This window comes from Schistocerca piceifrons, chromosome X (assembly GCF_021461385.2).
Source record: "Schistocerca piceifrons isolate TAMUIC-IGC-003096 chromosome X, iqSchPice1.1, whole genome shotgun sequence".
NCBI lineage: Eukaryota > Metazoa > Arthropoda > Insecta > Orthoptera > Acrididae > Schistocerca > Schistocerca piceifrons.
The window spans coordinates 274,827,482-274,848,760 of NC_060149.1; the positions used below are offsets into that span (position 1 = coordinate 274,827,482).

Genomic DNA, 21,279 nt, shown 5'->3' on the forward strand with positions numbered 1-21,279 from the left:
CATGTTTCTATCTCTTTCCAGTCCGGAGAAAAAAAATCGGTGGCCTTAGAACTTGAATGCACCTCGTATTTCATTATTATGACGTTTCTCCCTATGTAAGTCGGTGCCAAAAAAATATTTTCGCATTCGGAGGAGAAAGTTGCTGATTGAAATTTCGTGAGAAGATCCATCCGCAATGAGAAACCCTTTGTTTTAATGATTTCCGTCCGAAATCCTGCATCACTCTCTTCCCTATTTCTCGATAATACAAAACGTGCTGCCCTTCTTTGAACTTTCTCCATGTACTCCGCTAATCCTACGTGGTAAGGATCCCACACTGCGCAGTGGTACTCCAAAAGAGGACGGACAAATGTAGTGCAGGCAGTGTCCTTAGCAGATCTGTTGCATCTTCTAAATGTTCTGCCAATAAAACGCAGTCTTTTCGTCTGAAGCGCGTATTTCATGAGTACGGAGCATCCAGAAAGTTACTGGGTATGACTGAGAACAAAGCAATGTTAATGTGTTTAGTCCTTCACTCTTCTGGTCGGTGTTACATTAAATATTCAAAACGGACATCATTAACTTTAGCGCATAGCTGGTATCGACGTTGCAGGGTGTCCCGTGTTCGATGGAAAATGTTTGGCGTATTTTGTATGTGTGAGACAGCTGCGAGAATTCTTGAAACTAATTGCTCCTCTGAGTCCACAGGTGAAGCACACGCTTCGGTTTTCGTGTAGTCCAGAGAAAGAGGTCTAATGGGGTGAAGTTCGGGGAACTTGCAGATAAATTTACGAGCCCTCTCCCGGCCGACCCACCAACTGCCAAAAGTACGGGTTAGTGCTGCACATACTTGTTCTGCAAAATGCCGCGGGCTCCATTATATTGGATCCACATCCTCCCTCCAACACGTAGGGGTACCTTCTCTAATAACATCGACAATCACTCTTGGAATAACAGGCTGCACATTGGCCATCTGTGTCGAGATGGTAACATATTGGGACCAAGAAAGTAGTCACCCACGTTACCGACTCCATGTTTACAGCAAATTGTCTCTGAAACACCTTACATAACTGTGTTACGTGAGTTTTCATCAGTCCATACATGCGTGTTATGAAAATTGTACGTATTTTCCATAGTAAATTCAGCCTCATACGTAAACATAACAACTTCAAGAAACTGTGGCCCTTCGACAGCCTGTTGCTGAAGGCAGTGTACAACCTCTAACCGAAATGGGTAATCGTCTGCTTCCAAGGCGTGTACTCTGGTAGTGCGAAAAGAATGAAGCAGCTGCTCACGCAACACGTTCTACACTAAGCTATAGTGAACATACAACTCGGCGGCAGTGGCCCGAGATCTTGCCACGGGCCTGTTCTCAAAGCATAACAGTACATCTACTTCAAAGGTAGCTGTACGAACTGTCTGTTGCCCGTCTGTGTTGGGCCGGCCCGACTGGCCGAGCGGTTCTAAGCGCTACAGTATGGAACCGCGCGACCGCTACGGTCGCAGGTTCGAATCCTACCTCGGGTATGGATGTGTGTGATGTCCTTAGGTTAGTTAGGTTTAAGTAGTTCTAAGTTCTAGGGGACTGATGACCTCAGCAGTTAAGTCCCATAGCGCTCAGAGCCATTTGAACCGTCTACGTTGGAGTCTGCCTGCTATCAACGTGCCGGTATTGCCCAATACATCGTGGACTGCAGTATACGTGCGATAATGCGAAAATCTTAGGGCAGAGAAACGTTTGTGGAGCATTTGCTGAGTTCTGCGACCAATACTTTCAGCTGCATCGTAAGCAAAATGCATGTCTCGCAGTTATATCCTTGTACAGTGCTCTGTGTTATGTACTGCCACCATCAAGTAGGCGCTACAGCTACACATGCTGTTTACTGGCCCCAGGCAGACACCAGGACGTCACTACACTAAAACCAACTTCGCTGTAAAGATGTTTGAAGAGGGTACTTTTTGGTTATCTCCTTCGCAATGGGCATACTTATATTTGCTACTGTTCACTCAACATGGGTTGCCTAACATAATATATGTTTGTTACTAGATCATAATATCTGATAGTTTGGACATTGAATTTTTGAACACCGTGTATAACTACAAATGCAATGGCCTTTTACGATAGAGTCCTTAACTTTCCCTAATTCTAGAACAGTAAATGAAAGCCGAGTGTGCACTTGCTTTCTTGCCTATCTGCAAACAAAAAGCAGACTAAAAGAAAAATAGAAAGTAGTGGTGCAAACATCCTCTGTGCTTGTCTACGATGGTAGCGCACACTTGCATTCTTAACTATCTGCAAACAAAACAAAGACTTGAAAAGAAATACACATAGCAGTGAAACAAACATGCTCAGTGTTTGTTTACGGTTGTAAAGAGTTTAAAAGAAAACTTTTTCTAAGATTAGCTGCTTACATCTACAGTACTAAAGAACTAGTCAACATCTGAAACATTCTACGCATTCAAAGTGACGACCTGCGCTGGTCTACAGGCGGACAAATAAACGCTCACACAACGACCCACGTAACGTACTTTTCACCTCACAAAAAACACTAATTCTATTAAGACTTCTTCGTTCTTCCTGTTCTTCTCCCTAGCCTGTACCTGCCTATTACTGGGCTCTATTTCTCAGGAACTGACAAATTTTATTGTTTATTATGTAACTTTGTGGTCGGATACCGTTCCTGACGTCACAGTCGTCAAGGTAACCTGAGGGAGGAAGTCGTTTGCGCCATTTGTCTGTGAAACGTGCAAACTTCGCCCTGTGTGTAATCGTAATGTAACTGTCAGTGTATCGTATTCTCTGAAGAGGAATTTGAGTACCAGCCCAGCATTTTCCTTAACGAGCGCGGGAAACCGCCTAAACCATAGGAGTGGTGGCGGCGCAGTGGTTAGCACACTGGACTCGTATTCGGGAGGACGACGGTTCAATCCTGCGTCCGCTCATCCTGATTTAGGTTCTTCGTGATTTCCCTACATCGCTTCAGGTAAATGCTGGGATGATTCCTGTGAAAGAGCACGGCCGACTTCCTTCGCCATCCTTCCATAACCCGATGGGACCGACGACCTAGCTGTTTGGTTCAAATATTCAAATGTGTGTGAAATCTTATGGGACTTACCAGCTAAGGTCATCAGTCCCTAAGCTTACACACTACTTAACCTAAATTATCCTAAGGACAAACACACACACCCATGCCCGAGTGAGGACTCGAACCTCCGCCGGGACCAGCCGCACAGTCCATGATTGCAGCGCATAGACCGGTCGGCAAATTCCGCGCGGCCGCTGTTTGGCCCCCTCCTCCGAATCAACCAACCAACTAGGTTCACTCTACTTGGTGTTCCAGCCCACGATCGTTAATCCGTCACGTGGATTCAATCGGCGTCTGTTTCATCTCTCTGTCTCCTAAGCTAGCGCGCTGCGCGTTACACTATATAGGGCAGGCCACAAACTGAATTAAAACGGATCCCTACAGTTCCAATAAACATACACTCCTGGAAATGGAAAAAAGAACACATTGACACCGGTGTGTCAGACCCACCATACTTGCTCCGGACACTGCGAGAGGGCTGTACAAGCAATGATCACACGCACGGCACAGCGGACACACCAGGAACCGCGGTGTTGGCCGTCGATGGCGCTAGCTGCGCAGCATTTGTGCACCGCCGCCGTCAGTGTCAGCCAGTTTGCCGTGGCATACGGAGCTCCATCGCAGTCTTTAACACTGGTAGCATGCCGCGACAGCGTGGACGTGAACCGTATGTGCAGTTGACGGACTTTGAGCGAGGGGTATAGTGGGCATGCGGGAGGCCGGGTGGACGTACCGCCGAATTGCTCAACACGTGGGGCGTGAGGTCTCCACAGTACATCGATGTTGTCGCCAGTGGTCGGCGGAAGGTGCACGTGCCCGTCGACCTGGGACCGGACCGCAGCGACGCACGGATGCACGCCAAGACCGTAGGATCCTACGCAGTGCCGTAGGGGACCGCACCGCCACTTCCCAGCAAATTAGGGACACTGTTGCTCCTGGGGTATCGGCGAGGACCATTCGCAACCGTCTCCATGAAGCTGGGCTACGGTCCCGCACACCGTTAGGCCGTCTTCCGCTCACGCCCCAACATCGTGCAGCCCGCCTCCAGTGGTGTCGCGACAGGCGTGAATGGAGGGACGAATGGAGACGTGTCGTCTTCAGCGATGAGAGTCGCTTCTGCCTTGGTGCCAATGATGGTTGTATGCGTGTTTGGCGCCGTGCAGGTGAGCGCCACAATCAGGACTGCATACGACCGAGGCACACAGGGCCAACACCCGGCATCATGGTGTGGGGAGCGATCTCCTACACTGGCCGTACACCACTGGTGATCGTCGAGGGGACACTGAATAGTGCACGGTACATCCAAACCGTCATCGAACCCATCGTTCTACCAATCCTAGACCGGCAAGGGAACTTGCTGTTCCAACAGGACAATGCACGTCCGCATGTATCCCGTGCCACCCAACGTGCTTTAGAAGGTGTAAGTCAACTACCCTGGCCAGCAAGATCTCCGGATCTGTCCCCCATTGAGCATGTTTGGGACTGGATGAAGCGTCGTCTCACGCGGTCTGCACGTCCAGCACGAACGCTGGTCCAACTGAGGCGCCAGGTGGAAATGGCATGGCAAGCCGTTCCACAGGACTACATCCAGCATCTCTACGATCGTCTCCATGGGAGAATAGCAGCCTGCATTGCTGCGAAAGGTGGATATACACTGTACTAGTGCCGACATTGTGCATGCTCTGTTGCCTGTGTCTATGTGCCTGTGGTTCTGTCAGTGTGATCATGTGATGTATCTGACCCCAGGAATGTGTCAATAAAGTTTCCCCTTCCTGGGACAATGAAATCACGGTGTTCTTATTTCAATTTCCAGGAGTGTATTATAGGAGAGAAAATATAAGAATGTTGTTGTTGTGGTCTTCAGTCCTGAGACTGGTTTGATGCAGGTTTCCATTTTCTCTATCCTGTGCAAGCTTCATCATATCCCAGTACCTATTGCAACCTACATGCTTCTGAATCTGTTTAGTGTATTCGTCTCTTGGTCTCCCTCTACGATTTTTACCCTCCACGCTGCCCTTCAGTACCAAATTGGTGATCCCTTGATGCCTCAGAATATACCCTACCAACCGATACATTCTTCTAGACAAGTTGTGCCACAAATTTCTCTTCTCTCCAATGCTATTCAATACCTCCTCATTAGTTATGTAATCTACCTATCTTATCTTCAGCATTCTTCTGTAGCACCACATTTCGAAAGCTTCTATTCTCTTCTTGTCTAAACTATTTATCGTCCACGTTTCACTTCTATACATAGCTACACTCCATACAAATACTTTCAGAAACGATTTCCTCAAACTTAAATCTATACTCGATGTTAACAAATTTCTCTTCTTCAGAAACGCTTTCCCTGCCATTGCCAGTCTATATTTTATATCCTCTCTACTTCGACCATCATCAGTTATTTTGCTCCCCAAATAGCAAAACTCATTTACTACTTTAAGCGTCTCATTTCCTAATCTAATTCCCGCAGCATCACCCAACTTAATTCGACTACATTCCATTATCTTCGTTTTGCTTTTGTTGATGTTCATCTCATATCCTCCTTTCAAGACACTGTCCATTCCGTTCAGCTGCTCTTCCAGGTCCTTTGCTGTCTCTGACAGAATTACAATGTCATCGGCGAACCTCAAAGTTTTTATTTCTTCTCCATGGATTTTAATTCCTGCTCCAAATTTTTCTTTTGTTTCCTTTACTGCTTGCTCAATATACAGATTGAATAACATCGGGGATAGGCTACAACCTTGTCTCACTCCCTTCCCAACCACTGCTGCCCTTTCATGCCCGTCGACACTTATAACTGCCATCTGGTTTCTGTACAAATTGTAAATAGCCTTTCGCTCCCTGTATTTTACCTCTGACATCTTCAGTATTTGAAAGAGAGTATTCCAGTCAACATTGTCAAAAGCTTTCTCTAAGTCTACAAATGCTGAATCGTAGGTTTGCCTTTTCTTAATCTATTTTCTAAGATAAGTCGTAGGGTCAATATTGCCTCACGTGTTCCAACATTTCTGCGGAATCCAAACTGATCTTTCCCGAGGTCGGCTTCTACCAGTTTTTCCATTCGTCTGTTAAGAATTCGCGTTAGTATTTTGCAGCTGTGACTTATTAAACTGATAGTTCGGTAATTTTCAAACCTGTCAACACCTGCTTTCTTTGGGATGGGACTTATTATATTCTTCTTGGAGTCTGAGGGTATTTCGCCTGTCTCATACACATCTTGCTCATCAGATGGCTCTCCCAAGGCTGTAAGTAGTTCTAATGGAATGTTGTCTACTCCCGGGGCCTTGTTTCGACTCAGGTCTTTCAGTGCTCTGTCACTCTTCACGCAGTATCGTATCTCCCATTTTATCTTCATCTACATCCTCTTCCATTTCCATAATATTGTCCTGAAGTACATCGCCCTTGTATAGACCCTCTATATACTCCTTCCACCTTTCTGCTTTCCCTTCTTAGCTTAGAACTGGGTTTCCATCTGAGCTCTTGATATTCATACAAGTGGTTCTCTTTTCTCCAAAGGTCTCCTTAATTTTCCTGTAGGGAGTATCTATCTTATCCCTAGTGATATATGCCTCTACATCCTTACATTTGTCCTCTAGCCATCCCTGCTTAGCCATTTTGCACTTCCTGTCGATCTCATTTTTGAGACGTTTGTATTCCTTTTTGCCTGCTTCATTTACTGCGTATTTATATTTTCTCCTTTCATCAATTAAATTCAATATCTCTTCTGTTACCCAAGGATTTCTATTACCGCTCGTGTTTTTACCTACTTGATCCTCTGCTACCTTCACTATTTCATCTCTCAAAGCTACCCATTCTTCTCCTACTGTATTTCTTTCCCCCATTCTTGTCAATCGTTCCTTAATGCTCTCCCTGAAGTTCCCTACAACCTCTGGGTCTTTCAGTTTATCCAGATCCTATCTCCTCAAATTCCCACTTTTTTTGCAGTTTCTCCAGTTTTAAATATAAGAATACTGTGTATAAATTATCACTATTACTCGAGCCGGCCGAAGTGGCCGTGCGGTTCTAGGCGCTGCAGTCTGGAACCGCGAGACCGCTACGGTCGCAGGTTCGAATCCTGCCTCGGGCATGGATGTGTGTGATGTCATTAGGTTAGTTAGGTTTAACTAGTTCTAAGTTCTAGGGGACTAATGACCTCAGAAGTTGAGTCCCATAGTGCTCAGAGCCATTTGAACCATTTGAACTATTACTCGAAATATCAGGCAGTGTTTCGAACAACGACCAGCTGCTGATGTCATATGAAAGCACTCCTATTCTCTTAAGTGCCTAACGTAGTGAAGGTGATAAGACACGGGAGATGAACATTCGTCATTCTTGATTGGAAGTTAACTGAAACGACACTCTAGGTGCTTTTCGACAGCAGTAGCCTATCTGCTGACCCATAGTTAACACCTGCTCTCGTCGTTTCTGTCACCGCGCATTAATAGGGTAAATGCAATATACTTCTCACGTAAAAAGCGCTGGAAAACAATTGGCATTAGTAATGTGCTGATAATACCAGTGCAGCATTTGCCCTTTGCGGTCCATCACTTGAAGACAGAGTATAAAGGGACTACAATTTCAGGAAACAACCCTCACTCGTAGAGGAATAATATGTTTTGTATGGATATGGGTCCGGAAATGCTCTGTTTTCATGTTGGAGCTCATTATCCATTCCTCTTCATACTCACACAACAGAAACATAACGTACCAACAATACCTGAAACGCTTTTTTACATGAAATGTTCCACATTCCCTCTTGTTTACGTTTTGTTAGAATGCACAGTAAGTTGTAATTCTTAGGTTCGCCGCCAGCGTTTGTTGTTTCAATGTAACGAATGTAATGCTGAATATGATTCACTTCAGTGGTTGTGTTGACATGCGACTAACCACATCGCTCTGCTAGCATCAGAAACGTAGCATCACTGTTTTGTGTTCATCACGGACTTGGTTTCTCGGACAGTACAATGGAAGTGTATTCATATACGGAGTTGGCAGATGCGCATTTGCTGTACTGATTAGCAGGTGGTAATGGTCGTGGCGCTCCATATTTGTATCGGGAGAGACTTCCAGAACAACGGCGTCCCGACTGGAAGACGTTGAAGCAATTGATCGTCGCCATAGGGAGCATGGGAAACTTAAGCCAACTACTCGCCACAGGGGGAGGCCTAGAAGGAGGCTTACACCTCAGCTGGAGGTATAGCTCCTTCGAGCAGGTGGCGAAAATCCTAGCGTCAGCGTATGGCTATTAGCTGCAACAAGTAATATTGACCACATAACTGTCTGGAGAGTGCTACATGGGAACCTCCCATATTAGTAAATGTACAGCGTGTGCAGGCACTATCAGAAGCTAATTTTTCTGCATGGGGACTCTTCTACGAATAGTCTATTCGACAATGCGTCAACACTCAGCCCTAGGAAAGTGTTTCACACTGTACTGATACCTTCTTTTCCTGTGTGTTTCCCGTGATTAATGTGTTGAAGAGTTGTGTAAGCTGAGCTATAACATGGAAATAAAGCGTTTTCGGACCCATGTTCGTATAACTTATTTTCTTTCTCTACATATAGTGAATGTTTGCTGAAAATATTGAATAGATTTTTCTTTTATCCTGTAGAATCACGCACTAGTCGGATATTATAAGCACTGCTGTAAATTGAAAAGGTTACATAAGGCTTGCAGCTATGCGGTTTTGGTAGTAACTCTCCTGTCCTCCCTATTTGGAACGCGTTTAGAGGATACCTTCAGCAATGGTTTCATGACTGACATTGGCAAATTTAAAGATGAATTACTTACTCGAATACAACCTGTTCAGTGAACCCAATACTGTGCCCCTTCTACCAGGTAAACACGGAATAAAATAAAGACGTTGTCACCTTTCGTATCTCTTCTGACAAAATATTGAGAACTTGATTGAAAGACAAAAACCTCCCTAGTGACTCAGCGACTTCTTCGTGTCCTTCGCATATATCTACATCTTCATACACTGATGGGAAAAAATCACAACACCAGGAAGGAGTTGTGCGACATGAGCGAATGTTGGTAAGCGTGTTTCTACATCTGAAAGAGGATTGCTATTCAAATTTCGCGCCAGTCACACAACAGTGGCGCTAGCAGCGCCGCTATGAGGATGCAAATCAGATTTGTTTTAAATACATGCTGTAACGGTCGTGAGCGTTCGTTATTTTGAGACTGGACGTAGTGAGTTGACGTTAGTCAACAATAACGTGACAAAAGCTCCATTATCAACACCTCACTGAGTTTTAATGAGGTGTAATAGGGGTACGAGAAGCTGGACGTTCCTTCTGCAACGCTGCAGAAAGACTTGGCAGGAATGTAGCCACTGTACATGATTGTAGGCAGCGGTGGTCACAGGAATGTACGGTCGCAAGAAGACCAGACTCCGGACTGCCACGTAGCATTACCAAGGGGGAAACCCATTGTGTTCGACATATAGTTCTGGCTCATCGTAGTGCACCTCCAGCAGTAATTTGAGCAGCAGTTGGCACAACAGTGACACAGAGAACTGTTAAAAATTCGTTACTTCAAGCTAGACGCCCTGTATCGTCTATTCCAATGACCCGAAACCACCGCCAACAGAGGCTTCTGGGGACCGGAAGGTGAAAAATATGGAATTTTTGTTTTTTGCATATTTAAATTTTACCGAGTTTTCTGATTAATTTTCTTCAAGAATCGCGTATCTACCTTAATTCTAAGTATATAACAATAAAAAATAAAGAGCGCTTGCGCTGCTCTTTGTGGACGTTTGCCAACCCGTTTGACAGGTTGTTTTTGTTCGTTTGTCAGAAAAAGATTTTTACATCTTTTCAACTTTCATCTGTTTTCTTCGGCGTTAGGGATAGGGATTTTGCGTTGTATGGATTATGTGCAGAGGTTGGCAGCTCTGGCAGAAAACAAAACAGTTGTTCATCGAAGTTTGTTGCTGTGTGGTTTTCGGGCGCGGTTTTGAGTGTGTTGTTCTGAAGTGTGTTGAGTAGGTAGGTAGACGGAGTGGGTGCATTCTTGTTTGAATATGATTTTTTTAGCGAAAATGCCACGAGTGAGTAATAGAAAATTTAAAAATCGTAAAGACAAATGGAAGAAGCGTGTTTGTAAGAACGTTTCCGCAAATGTAGAAGATAGTGAGGCATCTTCCTGCCAGTGCATCCAAGAGGGAACTGGATATTAGTGAAGACAGCTACAATCAAATGTCTCAGGAAACAGATCAAAATAATGTAAATGAAATGTTTGGCATGAATGTACCGTAAGATATTTTTAAAAATTATATCAGATGTAAGTATTATAATCAAGAAGGTCTTGAGCTTCAGGTCAAGCGACATGTTGGTTTTGCATATGAAATAATGCTACGAGTATCATGTGATATGTATGATTACAAACTATCATTTTTTAATTCTCTCTCTGTGCAACGTGAGTCATGAAAGTTATCTGAACTTAATTTGAGACTGGTTTATGCCCTTCGCTCTATTGGAAAAGGTACAACGCAGGACAACGCAGGACAAATAATGTGTGGTCTTATGAACTTACCAAAGCCTCCCATAAAATTTAGTATTTACAATAAAACATTAGGGACTGTAGTGGAAGATATTACACAAGAAACTACGCAGGAAGCAGCAGAAGAAGCTGTTAGTGTCAATGACAGTGTCAGCAAAAGGGACCTTACTGTAGACTTAGACAGTTCCTGGCAAAAGAGAGTGCATCAGTCACTGAACTCCATCCTATGCAGCTTGGATGTTCTAAACAGCTAACAGATTTTAAAGCTTCGTTTCTCAAATTAAATTTTTTTAAATTATCAGTATCATTTTCTTTAAAACTTTAATACATACAGGGTTCAAACTTGCACAGGCTGTTGGAATATGTATGTTTACTATTTTAAAATGCTTTAGCTGAATTTCATGTTACAGAAAAAATGTTATGAAATATTCTATTTGATATTTTTTGTTAAAATATTAGTATTCAAACAAAAAATATTACTTTTTGATACTACAGTCTACTGCTCCCGAAACATTTTTAAATACTGAATAAAGTCCGTTTAACAATCTGTTAAAATTTCATCATAATATCTTAAGTAGTTTCCAAGAAATATGTACCTAAAACTTGAATTTTTAGCAAGAAAAACATGCAGTCTACCGGGCCCCCTCCAGTGGCGTCAAGTGAGAGCTCACTGGAGGGCAGGCTGGAGGTCTGTTGTGTTTTCTGATGAAAGCTTGTTATGCCTCGGTGCCAGTGATGGTCGTTTGTTGGTTAGGAGGAGTCTAATTGAGGGCCTGCAACCATCCTGTCTGCGTGCTAGACACGCAGGACCTACACCTGGAGTTACGGTCAGGGAAGCGATTTCGTATGGCAGCAGGAGCATTCTCCTGGCTATCCCAATCACCCTAAAACTAGACGTCCATCTGGTGATTGGACCTATTGTGCTACCATTCATAGACAGCATTGTTCAAATGTGTGTGAAATCTTATGGGACTTAACTGCTAAGGTCATCAGTCCCTAAGCTTACACACTACTTACCCTAAATTATTCTAAGGACAAACACACACACCCATGGCCGAGGGAGGACTCGAACCTCCGCCGGGACCAGCCGCACAGTCCATGACCGCAGCGCCAAAGACTGCTCAGCTAATCCCGCGAGGCTAGACAGCATTCCAAGGGGTACTTTCCAGCAGGATAACACTCGACCACATACCGCTGTTGTAACCCAACATGCTCTACAGAATTCTGAGATGTTACCTTGGTCTGTTCGATCGGCAGATCTCCTTCCAATCGGACACATCTGTAACATCATCGGATGGCAATTCCAGTGTCATTCACAACCAGCATTAACCGTCCCTGTGTTGACCGACTAAGTGCAGCATGCACGTTCGCACGCTTGCATTCAATATTCTGGCTGTTACACTAGTTATTAATGTACTAGCCTGTCACATTGGTAATGGCTTTTCTCGTGCTTACATTTACCTGTCGTCTTGCAATATTAATCACTTAAAAATGTTTCCTAGACAAATGCATTTCCGAAATTTCATTACTCTAAATTAATTACTACACACATCAAAAAAAGTTTTGCATCACCCCAGTTCCCAGAACTCCTGAAGATAGACGTTGACTGTGGATATTGTATCACGGACACAGTCCCTTTCACTGTTCAGAGATGTCACTAAACCCGCCCAAAAATGTAAACAACCATGATGAGCAGCGCCTTTTAGACGGAGGGGGTCCGACAGCCGATCAGTTCCAGTCATTCCACCAGGACGGAGGCACACGGCTCGTGTTGCCTGTAGTTCAACCATGCCTAGACGGTCAATACCGCGGTTCGATCGCGTCCGCATTGTTACTTTATGCCAGGAAGGGCTCTCAACAAGGGAAGTATCGAGGCGTCTCGGAGTGAACCACAGCGATGTTGTTCGGAGATGGAGGAGATACAGCCGGCCGGAGTGGTCGAGCGGTTCTAGGTGCTATAGTCTGGAACCGCGCGGCCGCGACGGTCGCAGGTTCGAATCCTACCTCGGGCATGGACGTGTGTGATGTCCTTAGATTAGTTAGGTTTCAGTAGTTCTAAGTTCTAGGGGACTGATGACCTCAGAAGTTAAGTCCCATAGTGCTCAGAGCCATTTGAACCGTTTTTTGAGGAGATACAGAGAGACAAGAACTGTCGATGACACGTCTCTGACACGCCTCGCTCAGGCCGCCCAAGGCCTACTACTGCAGTCGATGACCGCTACCTAAGGATTATGGCTTGGAGGAACCCTGACAGCAACACCACACGTTGAATAATGTTTTTCATGCAGCCGCAGGACGTCGTGTTACGACTCATACTGAGCGTAATAGGCTGCATGATGCGCAACTTCACTCCCGACGTCCATGGCGAGGTCCATCTTTGCACCCATGATACCATGCAGCGCGGTACAGATGGGCCCAACAACATGCCGAATGGACCGCTCAGGACTACCATCACGTTCTCTTCACCGGTGAGTGTCGCATATACCTTCAACCAGACAATCGTTGGAGACGTGTTTGCAGGCAACCCGGTCAGGCTGAACGCCTTAGACACATTGTCCAGCGTATGCAGCAAGGTGGAGGTTCCCTGCTGTTTTGGGCTGGTATTATGTGGGGCCGACGTACACCGCTGGTGGTCATGGAAGGCGCCGCAACGGCTGTACGATACGTGAATGCCATCCTCCGACCTATAGTGCAACCATATCGGCAGCATATTGGTGAGGCATTTGTCTTCATGGAAACAATTCGCGCCCCCATCGTGTACATCTTGTGAATGACTTCCTTCAGGGTAGCGACATCGCTCGACTAGAGTGGCCAGCATGTTCTCCAGACATGAACCCTATCGAACATGCCTGGGATATATTGAACAGGGCTGTTTATAAATGACGTGACCCATCAACCACTCAGGGATCTACGCCGAAACGCCATTGCGGAGCGGGACAATCTGGACCAATTGTCCCTTGATGAACTTGTGGGTTGTATGTCACGACGAATACAGGCATGCATCAATGCAAGAGGACGTGCTACTGGGTATTAGAGGTACCAGTGTGTACAGAAATCTGGATCACCACCTCTGAAGGTCTGGCTGTATGGTGGTACAACATGCGATGTGTGGTATTTATGAGCAATAAAAAGGGTGGAAATGATTTTTATGTTGATCTCTATTTCAATTTTCTGTACAGGTTCCGGAACTCTCGGAACCGAGGCAATGCAAAACTTCTTTTGATGTGCGTGTTTAGTATTACGATCTGCTTCCGTCAGTGTATGTACTCGTAAGGGTAGGGTGCATTACACGGTGTATAATATCCAAACAAAATTGGCGACTGTCTGATCTGCTGTAATCACGTATCAAGTGAGGAAGAAAATGTCTATTTGTGCTGGCGTAAGCTGTCCCCAGCACACCGGTCAGCGAAGATACAGCGCGCAGATCGATCAGTGGGCGCTGGATCAAGCGCGCTCTACCACGAGAGAGGCCAGAGACACATCTACAAGCAGCAAGCCTCTAATGCCCTTTCGACAGCATGTATTTAGGCTGCCTCTGCTGACCGGAGGGTCTTTCACTCTCTCAATCGCTCACTTCAGTCATCTATTTTGGTTCAAAATGGTTCAAATGGCTCTGAGCACTATGGGACTTAACTTCTGAGGTCATCATCCCCTAGAACTTAGAACTACTTAAACCTAACTAACATAAGGACATCACACACATCCAAGCCCGAGGCAGGATTCGAACCTGCGACCGTATCGGTCGCGCGGTTCCAGACTGTAGCGCCTAGAACCGCTCGGCCACTCCGGCCGGCTCTATTTTGGTGCCTGTCAGTTTACGCGCAGAGTGGATTTAGTTCGTCACAGGCTACGACAGTACATAGCAACCAGATTAGTGAGTATAGTGAAACTATTTTTATTGACATTATATCAGTCTGCAAGAGGACTATTACTGATGAACTTGTACTACAAAACATGGACTCTGTTCAAGTTAAGTAACAGCTTCCTGTTCATGTAAACAAAAAACCGTATTAATCCATGTGTACAGCTGTGTAGTAGAAAGAGGATACCGGCCACCCATAACAGCATCATATCCCTTGCTTCCTTGCGGTACAAGACGTTACACTATATACCTCGGAAAGTGTCTTGAGCTCTCTTAGTTCATTCCTTTGATTCCCGGAGGCAGTGTAATTATTGCACATTCTTTCACAAGTGACGTTTACATCAATTTATCCAATAGGCTGCCGTGAGAACAACGTCAATATTCTTCCCAATATTCCCATTTACTTTCCGCGAGCGTTCTGTTACATGTTCATGTTGACTTGTAGCTGCTCTGCTGGTTTTTTTTTTTTTTTTTTTGGCATACTGCTTTATCCTCATAGTTATCAAATATGGCGAAATATTGTCGGAGGGGGCAAAATTGGATGACTTACAGTCCTTTACGCAGCAAAGAAAGCCATAGCGGGTCGAGCGTCATTAAGATTGGACAAAAAGTCTGTCACTGGCGGAAAATCTTACAACCAAATTCAAACAGAATCCTTTTATATTATTACATGGACAATTATACTGTTATATTTATTACTAAATAAGTACGCATGCAAGAATACGCTTACCAATACGTTCCAAAGTGCCTCCGATAAACGCGAAATTTTTCCGGGGCTCATACCTCGGGATCTATTCTTCACAGAAAGATAGGGTCAAGTGGTTTGGATAGCCCTTGGTCTAGGGACCATTTGTATACCCAACAGAAAGATCAGTTTAGTGTAATTATCCTACAGTACAAGGTCAAAGAACGAATATAACACACACACTTACTCCAGCCTGAGGAAATGCAAAATATCGGTTGGTTCTTTTTGTATTTCTTGGGGTCTACGGTGGACATTAAGGAACTTATGGAGGCACCATTATTTCATGGGCTGTTCCTCATAAAACCTGAGAAAAGGGTTTTTTGCCATTTTTTCTTGGTATCTTTAACCGTTTCCCAGATTCCGAGGTTCAAAGTTACCCTACTATCCGTTACTATCAAAAAACACTCCCAAAAACATGGTTTTCAGTTACTAAAAACGAGTCGTGGGTTCCAAGACGGCTATGGACAACAAATGGCTGACATTATTACTATTCCTAAGATCCAAATCCCGAACAGTCTTCAAAATTTTCTTGATATTTTTATCCGTTTCCTAGGTACAGAGGTTCAAACTTGCCCTTCTTGTATACGTAAGATACGTAAAATCCGGTATGAAACAAAATCTATATAATTTACAACCGTAGCAAATTGCTCAAATTATAACAGCATATTCTCTGGGCATTTGTCTAGAAATGCCATACCCCTGTTTTCAAAAATCGTTATTCGTTATCGAGGAACACCCCAAAAAAAAATTTTTTTTGTACTAAAATCGATCCGCAGATTCTAAGAAGGTTATGCACAGCAAATGACTGTAATTTTTGTGCTGTTTCTAACATCCCGATCTAGAACAAATTTCAAAATGTTCTTGATATCTTTATCTGTTTTGGAGATGCAGAGGCTCAGATCTTCCCTACTTCTACAAGTAAAGTACGCACGTAATATCCGGTGTAAAGCGAAAACGTAGTTTACAATGTGATTTATAACGGATAAATATGCTGTAATGTGTCCCTGTTATCATCACAAGGATTCTGCAAACCGCATGTTGTAGTTCCGAAGCATATGCAATTATATATATATATATATATATATATATATATATATATATATATATATATATATATATATTGCAAGTAAAATCCCATCTGAGGTGTAAAATTAGTTTTGTGTTATTTCAAATACATATTAGTAAATACTATCAACATTTTATTGATGCATGAAGTTCTTTTCATACGAGTGGCACTCACTGCTGTAATATGGAAAAGAAGGGAACCAGTGGAAAAATGCTCCTACGGGAGCACAAAAAATGCAAATATGTTCCTGTTTACTTAGGAAAGTGGACAATTTTTTATTTCGTCCGTCTCAGTTGCTCATTGCAAGTTTGGTTGTGTCAATTAGCTGCAACATACACATATGCTAAGATCAATGAGAGTACGTGCAGCCCACAGTACACTTTTCTGCACAGAATCTGTTCGTGCCTTTTGGCATCATATTGTATGAACAAGTACCGTTAATAGCAAGGTTGTGTGGTCTGAAAATGGGCGTGTCAGCCCGAAACCGCTAACATCTGCAATAGAATCTTATATAAGTGCAACTGAAATAAAAAATTATCGACTTTCCTCAGTACTGAACAGTTGCAGACCTACCATCCCGTGGCAGCATGCCTCGAATAAGCCTCTTTATTTAAAAGACTCTGACTGAAAAGTTGGGTACCCGCTGCCTCAGTCACCTTCCTCGACAGCTTTAAAAATGTTCCTGAAAGTTTTGGCATGTGAACCTATTCCCGCTTTTTTATGCTGAGAGAGAAGAAGACAGTGGCAGTGGTAAAGAGACGGAAAAGTAAAAAATACTGGAGTATAGCAGAGAGTGGTTGTGCTGTAGAAAGAGCGAAGGAGAACATGGCAGTTTGGGAGAAAGAGAGGGACATAGTTGACAGTGACAGAACGGTGTTAGGACAGTGGTGAAAGAGACAGTGCCAGAGGAAGTGGGGGGGGGGGGGGGGAAGGAGGACGAATAAAGGGAAAGAGAAAGGGGAAGTGGATGTGAGCCAGTGACAATAAGAGACAGAGTACACGGCAATGAGAACGAGGGAGAAAGAGATAGTGACAGTGATAAGAGGCAGCAGTAGAAGGAAGGAATGAGATATTAGGAGTAAGAGGGAGACAGTGACAGTGAGAGGAGACTGTGGTAGTAGGACAGAACTTCACAGAAGCTCTCCTGCGGACCTTGCACAAGTAGCGCTCCTGGAAGAAAGGATATTGCTGAGACATGACTTAGCCCCAAGCTGGGGGATGTTTCCAGAATGAGATTTTCACTCTGCAGCGGAGTGTGCGCTGATATGAAACTTCCTGGCAGATTAAAACTGTGTGCCAGACCGAGACTCCAACTCGGGACCTTTGCCTTTCGTGGGCAAGTGCTCTACCATCTGAGCTACCCAAGCACGACTCATGCCCTGTCCTCACAGCCTCACTTCTGTGAAGTTTGGAAGGTAGGAGACGAGGTACTGGCGGAAGTGAGGCTGTGAGGACGGGGGTGTGAGTCGTGTTTGGGTAGCTCAGATGGTAGAGCAGTTGCCCGCGAAAGGCAAAGCTCCCGAGTTCGAGTCTCGGTCTGGCACACAGTTTTAATCTGCCAGGAAGTTTCAAAGTGCGAATGTGTTCGCATACCAAAATCTTTTAGGAAAATTTTTAAAGGTGCTGGTATCCCACTTTTCAGTCAGCCTTTTAAATAAAGAGGAACATATACGCATATTTGTGTGCCGTCACGAGCATTTTTCCGCTGGTAAGACTGTAATGTTTTATTTTGGACAAAGAAAGTTGATACGTGGAAAGGCGCCGGCGCCAGTGCTGTCTTCGTTCGATTCACCCGGATCGATTGTTTCCCTCTGGCATTGCTTATCTTTGCCTCGTTGGCCGGTGGTGGTGCTGGTGGGCTGGCGGGCAGATTGGGTTTTGGCTTTGCAACGGCCGTAAGTGTCGCTCCTCAGAGAGTGAAACTTGTGTTTGCGTGGAGTTAGCTGGATTGGACCGGTGTATGTGGCTCGGAGTGCGGAAGCGGGCCTTTTATTGCAAGTTTTTGAGGCGTGACTGGGCCATGGTCTTCTACACAGGACGCTGAGCAATGTGTTATTCATTTTGCCTAGTGGAGTCTATTGAAGAAGTAGACATTCAAGCTTTCTAGTTTTGCAATCAGGCCTACCCGTGTTATCACTAGCTTCTACCTTTTCTCATGAGTGTCAATAGTGTATTGGAATTGCGACGTACTGGTGTAATAATATTGTGCCTTGTATTATCGTTGCCCTTTTAAAACTAGTCTGTTTGTGCTGGGGCAATTTTACATTCTATTGAAGAAGTAGACATTCAAGCTTTCTAGTTTTGCAATCGGGCCTACCTGTGTTATCACTAGCTTCTACTTTTTCTTATGAGTGTCAATATTGTATTGGAACTGCGACGTACTGGTCTGATAATATTATGCCTTGTATTATCGTTGCTCTTTTAAAACTAGTCTGCTTGTGCTGGGGAAATTTTACATATTTTGAAAATTGAAGTCTACAGTTAATGCTTTTAACCATTTTAATTTGCCTTTGTCTTGGTGTGATCTATCTTTGCAAAATTTTATCTTACTATATTCTGAGGCTGTTGATATTGTTTCGTTTGGCTGTGGCTGTGTGTTTGTGCTTTTCTGTTGCAGCACTGCAGCGGGCACCTAGTCCATGTCTAAATCGATGTCCGGAGTACGACGCCTTGGCCGACCAGTACCAGAGGGAACGGAGGTTCTTTTGGCCGCGGGGAAAATGGCAACCGATACGGCGGCCACTGAGTTCTTCGGGTTGCAGTGAGCGGGGATCTTGCAGTAAGTTTCCTCTGCATTGGGACGCCAAGGCGTCTGTTCCATTTGCTATACTGCTTATATATTTACCTTTTATTACTGAAGTGGTTACAGTAAGATCGGAGTTATAAGAAGTTCTTGTTTGCAAGTAATTCAATCAGAAAGGCTTTAAGTAATGTATTTTTTGACCTGTGTACAAGGGACACTTGTACAAATTTTTGGGTAAATACTGTGCCCTTTGGGGTAACTGTTGATCAGTAATAAAAGTAGTTGTATCTTGCAAGTCCTCTGTACTTATTATTTCACTTGTCACCAGTTTGCACGTAAAAACCACGTAGCAAAAGTAAACACTAAAACTTTTGTACTGTTCTGAACCACGCAAGGATCCAAAGTATTAACGTCAATAATTAAGTTGAAAGACGAGCAATGAGAGTGTTTCTTAGCGATGGCAGCGAGTAGGGGAAGAGCTGTCATTGTGTGTGGGCGAAACACGCGGATGCAGGAGCAGCCAGCAGTGGTTCTTCTATACTGTTCGGAAAAGGAGAACGCGGCACGCGGCTCCACCTGACACTGCCATCGCAGGCAATGTTTCTGCTGACGTTTTGGAGACTCCATTCAGAATTACGGACTAATTCAGCTACTAACGCATAAGTTGCAGGGATTAGACGAGTGCTAGCCTCAAAAGTAAAGAGCACTCCGTCTTCAGGCCACGAGTGGCCTACCAGGATCATCCGACCGCCGTGTCATCCTCAGAAGGATGCGGATGGGAGGGGCGTGGTGTCATCACAGTGCTCTCCCGGTCGTTATGATGGTATTCTTGACCGAAGCCGCTACTATTCGGTCGAGTAGCTCCTCAATTGGCATCACGAGGCTGAGTGCACCCCGAAAAATGGTAACAGCGCATGGCAGCCTGGATGGTCGCCCATCCAAGTGCCAACCACGCCCGACAGCGCTTAACTTCGGTGATCTCACGGGAACCGGTGTATCCACTGCGGCGAGGCCGTTGCTCCTCAAAAGTAAAGATGGCTATTACTTGCTGCATAAAATAAAGGGACTGTCACCATGTTGTAAAACAACAACGACAGCTTCAAAGACTTGGTGGGAGAACATTTTTTACTAACTGACCTAAAAGCTGTAGCGGTCGTTCAAAATGGTTTACTTGTGAGCTAACAATTTTGCTGTAAACACATCATTCATAAAAGATATTTGAATTTGTCTGTCTAAGGCATTGTATGAGGGGCGTTCAATAAGTAATGCAACACACACGTTTTTTTTCCAGACAGAAGTCTGCTTTTATTCAGGGTTCCAATACACCATATTATTCCCCACACTTCTGGCTACAGAACCATACTTTTCAACACAATCTCCGTTCAATGCGACGGCCTTAGGACACCTTACTGGGAGGATCTGTATGTCCGCGTGATACCACCCTAGAGGTAGACGTCGAGCCCAACGTCTTGCTGCATCAGTAACCTCCTTGTCATCCACATACTGCTTCTCGCGGAGTGCATCTCTCATTGGGCCAAACAAATGGAAGTCGGAAGGTTCGAGATCTAGGCTGGGAGGTGGAGGGCGAAAGACAGCCCAAAGAAGTTTTGTGAGCTCCTCTCAGGTGCGTAGATTTGTGTGAGGCTTTGCATTCTCCTCGAGAAGGAGAAGTCCGTTTGCGTTTTCGTGGCGACGAACATGCTGAAGTCGTTACTTCAATTTTCTGATGGCAGTGTAGCTGTGTGCGGTCGGCCGGCAAGCGAGTAATCGGACAGGTTTACGCGACCTTGTTGCGAAGATAACAGACGCTGCGCCCAACGTCTCACCGCGCTTTTCTTCACTGCCAAGCCTCCGTAGACATTCTGCAAGCGCCCATGAATATCTGTGATGCTCTGATTTTCCGCCAAGAGAAACTCAATAGCAGCTCTCCGCTTGGAAATCATCCCCGTCACAGACGCCAATTTGAATGCTACGAATAGCGCCGCCACCTATCGGAACTTCACGAAACTGTAGGGGCTGAAGCGGGATACTCCGCAATGTCCCACAACAAATTCCGCATTTTTTCAACCGAAACTGACTGAGAAAAAAATGTGTTGCGTTACTTATTGATTGAACGTCCCTCATTAATTACTAACTCTCCACATTATAAACCTTCTTCCGGAAAATGTAGCTTGGACCGATATCAGAGCAGGTAGGGTGCTGCCTCGCAACATCTCACTGAATTCGGTGCTGTGAAAACGTTGCAAGTAAGTAAACTTTCCGACTACCTAGAACTGTGACCAGCATAAAAT

The 21,279-nt window shown here is 44.6% G+C and overlaps 1 pseudogene; it reads right to left on the reverse strand.

The window, feature by feature from the left end:
* Positions 1–19,890: 19,890 nt before the first annotated feature.
* LOC124723407 lies at positions 19,891–20,008 on the reverse strand (annotated as a pseudogene).
* Positions 20,009–21,279: the final 1,271 nt, after the last annotated feature.